This window comes from Cebus imitator, unplaced genomic scaffold, assembly GCF_001604975.1.
Source record: "Cebus imitator isolate Cc_AM_T3 unplaced genomic scaffold, Cebus_imitator-1.0 Scaffold106, whole genome shotgun sequence".
NCBI lineage: Eukaryota > Metazoa > Chordata > Mammalia > Primates > Cebidae > Cebus > Cebus imitator.
The window spans coordinates 1,165,619-1,171,903 of NW_016107421.1; the positions used below are offsets into that span (position 1 = coordinate 1,165,619).

Genomic DNA, 6,285 nt, shown 5'->3' on the forward strand with positions numbered 1-6,285 from the left:
TTTTTTTTTTTTTTTTTTTTGAGGCAGCTTTGGTCTATGAAGTGTTTTGAACATTGAATTAGTAAATACGAAATCATTGCTGGTATAGGAAATACAGGGTTAGAGTTCTTTGAGCCTCTGTTCCCAACATTATCCTCAACTGATTGGCATATAACTTTGTTTATGTGTTTTTCTGTTCAGATGCTGTATTTAATAGATACTGTTGATTCATTAACAATGAACTCATGGCCAACAGCGCTATCACTCATGCCTGAATGAAGCTTCTCTAACACACATATTTTCTCTGTAAGGCACATCACAGCCTTTTTGCACTTAGAAATACTTGACAGCACTATACTTGGGGGCTACTTTAAACATTGACATCATCAACAAAAAGCATAAAAATGCAAAAAGTGGGGCACTAAACAGACCGCGAAAAGGATACTTGACAGCAGGAGAGTTGAGGCATGGAGGCAGAGCATTGCCTTGCTTGACCTCAGCTGAGAAGGTGTGGGTAGGATGACTCCAACTGTCTGCTGCTCTGAGAGTGTCTGAGGATGAATGAGAAAGCACCACGAGTACTGATTTCGGGTTTCAAGTAACTGTTAGTGAGCAGTGAGTAGGTGATTTCGCAAATACGGCATCTGTGACTAATGAGTACTGACTGCAGAGTGGGTTCCCCACCCCTAGTTTATCCCTAGCTCGTCATTACCCTCCCTTGATCTCTTCTCATCCTGTCTTTTTAAAAACGCCATCTGCATTTGTTCCCCAAGGCTTCACACAGTCTCTCCTCCTGCACCTGACACTGCCTTGCGCTATAGCCACCTCTTCGCTGCTGTTCCATCCCCACATCCACCCCTTTTCCTCCTGGACCTCACAGCCATTTTGGATGTGGATGACCACTCCTTCTCTCTTGAAACCCTCTGACCTCTGAGATCTGGTCCCCTCTCTGGCCAAGATGTCTTACTCTTCACAGACCGGCATCGTCCTGCTGTCCCTGAAACCATGATGTTCCCCAGGGTTCCATCCTCGGTTCTCCTTCTGCTCACAGCCCTCCCTCTGCTGAGTGATGCCAAGCACCCCCAGGGCTTTGACACCTAGCTGTTTAGGGATTCTTCCCCATCTCCTCCACACTGTCCCTCCAGCCTGGACTCCAGGCATGAGTCAACAGCAGCCTGCCAGACACCTCTGTCTGGGTGTTCCACACCACGTTCAAAACGCAGTTCTCTCGGATTCACTTTTCTCCCGTCTCCAACTCATCTTCCCTGTTCTGCCAGGCCTGAAGCAGATGCATCTCAGACCTCCTCCCCACCTCACCCAGTTGGTCACAGAGGCCTGCTAATCCTCCTTCTAAAACGTTTCCCAGCTCTGTCCCCTCCATGCTGCTGGCCTCAGTTCAGCTGCATTTCTAGCCTGCTATGTTCAGTGTTTTTCTGGCGGCTGTGTCTTGTTCTCCTTGAAGGCACCTGTGCACTGTCGCCAGAGTTGTCTTATCACAAGTCCAGGGCCTTGCTCTGCTGGAGGATGGAGGATGAGCTCCCTCAGAGCATACACCTCGGCAGTCCTCTCACACCCATTTGGTAGTGTGCTCCCTGCTTGTGTCTCCTGCCTCAACTGCTGCTTCTGCCTCCCGAGTCACATGGGAGAGCCTCACCCAGATGACTGTTCCCCTGGGGCCCCAGTCTGGATCTCGCCTCCACTCCCAGGCCCCCTTTGCTGGGATACAGTATCCCCACCCCAGCTTATCCTCCGAGTTCAACTTGTACGTCCTCTCCAGGAACCCCTTCCCTCCGGGTTTCCCACACATGGGCATCTCTGGAATTGCATTTGCCAAGCTGTACTCTTAACTTCTTCCATCCTCTTCACTAGGTTGTGGGAGGTTTTTGAGGTCAAAACTTGCCTCATTGATCCTTGGAACCCCCAGCAAATGCTCAGTGCATACGTGTTTACTGAACAGATGAACTGATAAATGGATGAATGGATGGATGGAGTATCCTGATCTCCAGCCCCACTCCTGCACACAATGGCAGCTGTGGCCAGCCTACTCCTTTGCTTTTGCTTGGTTCCTTCCTTCCTGACCTCACACCACAAACAGCTTCATAGGCCAGCCTGGGGCCCAACACCTGACTACAGCCTCTGCTTGGGGTCTCTTTCATTCTTCCCTTTATGAGACTTGAGCTTCTTTTCTGGAGCTGTGTGTCTGCTCCCCAGACCCATTTACCTCTTCTTCTTCCTGTAGGTGTCTCTCACCCCTTTGGTTTGTTCAAGGAGCTGCTGCTTCGCAGAGCTGCTCTAGTGTCTGGTACCATCGGATCTGGTTTTGAATAATGCCCAGGACTCTGGGGTCCCAGACTCCCAAAGCAGGAATGTGAATGCATGTCACGGTGGTCTGACCCTCATGCTCCTTTTAAAATGCATTGGAAGGAAGAGAATTTCCAACAAAGAATGATTTTATGAATTCTGTAATTTTTCTTCTGATCAGTTTCAATCTGTAATAAATGTCTTGTTTTTCCTGTAAGACTTTTTTCTTTCATTGCCTGTTTTTTTTTTTTTTTTTTTTTTTTTTTTTTTTTTTTTTTTTTTTTTTTTTTTTTTTTTTTTTTTTTTTTTTTTTTTTTTCGTAAGTAACATTAGCTAGGAAATTTTTTGGTGAGAAATTAACAGGCTGAGAAGATTGGTATTAGCTAAGGATTTTAGGAGTTGAGGACTCATGAAGTGACGGCGTTTGGCATGTTTTAGGTCAATTCACAATGGTTGTAAATTCTTTGTTATTAGAAAGACAAGAAGCTCAGTGTCAGAAGAGCTCTTTCTCTTTATGTCTGATTTTAATTTTGAAAAATCATTCATGGAGCTCAGGGGACTTTCAGGACAGTGAAACTCTTCTGTGTGATACTGAAATGGGAAATGCATGACATTATGCACTGTGAAAACCCATAGAATGTACAACACTGAGCACACATCCTAATGTGCCACACTCACGAGAGATGTAAATGGTTGGTGGAAACAGGTTTATAACATTGGGAAAAATCCACACTGAGACAATGGATCACTCAGCAAGGCTAGTTTACTTCCTGCAAGGTCTGAGGGACAGCATTGGGTCTCATTGGCAGTCTTGCCACAAGAGCACACCTGAACAAAGGAGACAGGGACATTTATAACTTTCATATCCTGACACAATCGCTTTACTGCTGTGCCCAGTTTCCATCAGCTGGAATGGGACCTCGCATTCTATGCTTGACCCAGTTGGCTAAAAACTTGGAAATTTCCTGAATAGATAAGGAGAAAGAAGATGAGGAAGAAGAGGATGCCAGTCAGGAGATGGTCAGGAGAGATTCCAAATAAGGAATGGTAGGCACCAGGGTTTGGAGCTTGCCCACTTCTGTTCAGAAATGCCAGAGCGAGTCAAGGTAGCTGATTTAGGGTGTAGCTGATTTAGAGAATATATATATACATGGGTATATGTTTATGCTAATAGTGGATAATGGACATAAAGCAAGAGATTGTAACTCCTTATAGTGTAGTCTAAGATACAAACTTTGAAGAACTTTTCCATCTCTCACAACGGTGGAGGAAATTGTGTGGGGTGAGGTTTAGGGTGGGGAATGGGGTATCTGAGAACTCACTGTATTTTCTGTTCAACTTTTTAAGAAACCTAACACTGGTCTAAAAAATAAATAGTTTATTAATTAAAAAATTATGTGGTGGCTAAGGAGTAAGAGGTATCACATTGTCTCCATGAAAATACCCTTATTGCTTCTTTTCCTCCAGGTTTCTCAGTCTAGGGAATCAGCAGCAAAGTGAGCTTTCTGTCAAAGCAGGTATCACCAGGAAGAGACCCAGAAGACTGGGGCTTTTTGTTCTCCAAGCCACTTACTTAGAAATGTGCTCCCAAAGGTTCTGTTCCTGGAGCCAGGCCTGCTTTGGGGCTGACTGAGCAGTGAAAGAATTTGAGGATGTGAGAATCCCCCAAACCAATCACAGTCTCCTGCCAGGACTGAAACACACACGAGTTACCATGGCAGTGGCTGAAGACATCATGAACCCTTGAACACTATTTTCTGGATGAATGATACACTAAATCTTTATCAGTCATTTGTGCCTGGGTGTGGAAGCGACTGTCTAATTCTGCTCCATGGCAAACTGCTTTACCTATGACAGCTTTTAAATGTCTGATAAGGCCAGTCCGTATCTCACACCAACTCTTCTATATTTTTTCCAGAACTTTATTATTTTCATCTGCTTATTTTATTTCAACTGTAAGATCGGCTTGTCAGGTTATGAAGGAAACTCTGTTAGCATTTCAAATCAAATTGATTATATTAAATTTACAAATTAAGCTAGAAAAACATGACATCTTTAGATTTTTGAGTTTTGCTCCATAAGACTTAAGATACACATTTCCATGTACTGAAGTCTTCTTTTATGCTCCATGAGTTTAAGAATTTCCTCATATGTGTTCCACATATTTCCTCTGAGATTTATTTATTGCTATAATTTTTTATTGTTATTATAAATGGGATATTTTGCCATTGTATTTTGTAATATGAAATTGACTAATGTAAGATTTTGGCCTCTCTTCCTGCTGACTTTTCATATTGTTACTAACAGGTTTTCAGCTGATACTCTTGGAGATTCCATGTATTACAACCATACCTTTTTCAAATAATATTAATTTTGCCTTCTTTTCATTTTTTAAACATTACTTCTTTTTTTTTTTCCTATTTTATTTGATGAGTCTATTCCAACAGGACTAAATTACAGGGTGATAATAGACTCCTCTGTGTCCTGTGCCTTACTTTCACAGCATCCTAAGAAGTATTTTAGTGTTTCTTCATGGATAATGCTGACTTCTGTGTTGGTGTAAGAGTGTCTATATTTTTAAGCACATTAAAGTTGCATCTGTTCTTCCACCATTAAGAGCTTACAACATAGATGTACGGTATACTGAACTTTAACAAGTGTCTTGAAATTATCTCATTCTTTTCTTCTTTGATTACAAAAAGTAAATTGTTAACGAATCACCTTATTGAACCGTCTTTGCTTTCTTGGGACAACCCCACTTGGTCATGGTTTGCTACTCTGTAAATACACCACTGTTTTGCTTAGGTGGTTTATATTAAGCTCCCTGAGTGAGAACCAACTCTAGTTTATTTCTGTGCTGTCAGTTTGGTTTTGGTGTCTGGGTTGTGACGTCCCTTCCATCTCTGCAGTCTCTCCACAGCATCGCCTCCTGCCCCACCAACCTCCAACACTCTGGTCTAATAAAGGATCTATCTTTAAATATCCACGGAGGGCAGGTGTGATTTTTCTTTATGGTCTGAATAGCGTATTAACTGCATAAAAAGTAATATATATTAATTTACATAATTTTTATAATCTGCCAATCTTTGAATTCAGCAACCTTTTCCAAGCCTTCTTCTTCCACTTTCTTTTGGAAAGCTGGCAAAAATAGTCTTCATTTTTCTTTCCCTTTCTTCTGGAGAGAGAGAATAGTGGCAAACAAATACTAGTCTTGGAATGTTCGACCCTTTCTTAGCAATGGTCACTGGCCCAGGAGAGTGCTGGGGTGCATAAGGGATACTGGCATCAGAACTGTCTCGTGCGTTCTGTAAATATGTCCTTTGGGATTGTGGGAGCCAATTCCATCATTAACCTGGCTACCAGGCCCCAGCTCAGCCCATGCCTTCTCAGAGTGCCATGTTTCCTTGGGCACCTGCAGACCATCAGGAAGAGAAACACACGTAGTGGGGAACATGCTTGCTGGCAGCAACAGGGACGTCGTGAAAGATGCAGACAGAGGCTGTGGGACTCACATACTCTGGACTGTCAGCCCAGCCTGTTTTGGAAAACAAACATGGTCTAATTCCTTTAGGCCAGAATCCAAGTGTGTAATTAATTTTCTGTTAAACAAAGAGAACTCTAGCTGTTTTTGAGTGGAGCACACCTGTCCCCACTTGAGGGGTTGCGGAATGTGGCCACCGTCAGGATTCCCTCTCAGCTCTAACCTCTGTAGAAATCACTGCACAAGGCAAACAGTGGAAAGCCCCTCTATTAAAATGTCAGTGTGCCACTGTGAGGCTTGCAGCGGAACAATTTTGGCCTCTCTCCAGAGGCAGGTGTGACGGGAGCCAACTTGTCTGTAGTGACTTTTTTACTATGAAACCATCAGCCGCATGAACGAGCAAAACAATGTTGCATCATTTGGAGCCCCTGGGAATGTGCACGCCCTTTATAGATTGACTGTGTTTACCCTCCTGTCCCTTCACAGCTGGGATTAAAAATTGCCAGAGTTCAAATGTTTAATGT

General features: G+C 43.2%; 1 protein-coding gene across 3 annotated transcripts in view; it reads left to right on the forward strand.

Annotated features, from left to right (window-relative positions):
* SPP2 (secreted phosphoprotein 2) overlaps window positions 1–5,657 on the forward strand; it is a 29,749-nt gene extending 24,092 nt beyond the window's left edge. The window contains exon 8 of one of the 3 annotated variants that reach the window (XM_017537719.2): window positions 5,644–5,657. The gene's annotated coding sequence lies outside the window, so the exon portion shown is untranslated. Of the gene's footprint in view, window positions 1–2,218; window positions 2,500–3,747; window positions 4,929–5,643 lie in introns of those variants that run through there. The other 2 variants (XM_017537716.2, XM_017537717.2) reach the window with 2 other exon arrangements.
* The last annotated feature ends 628 nt before the right edge of the window (window positions 5,658–6,285 follow it).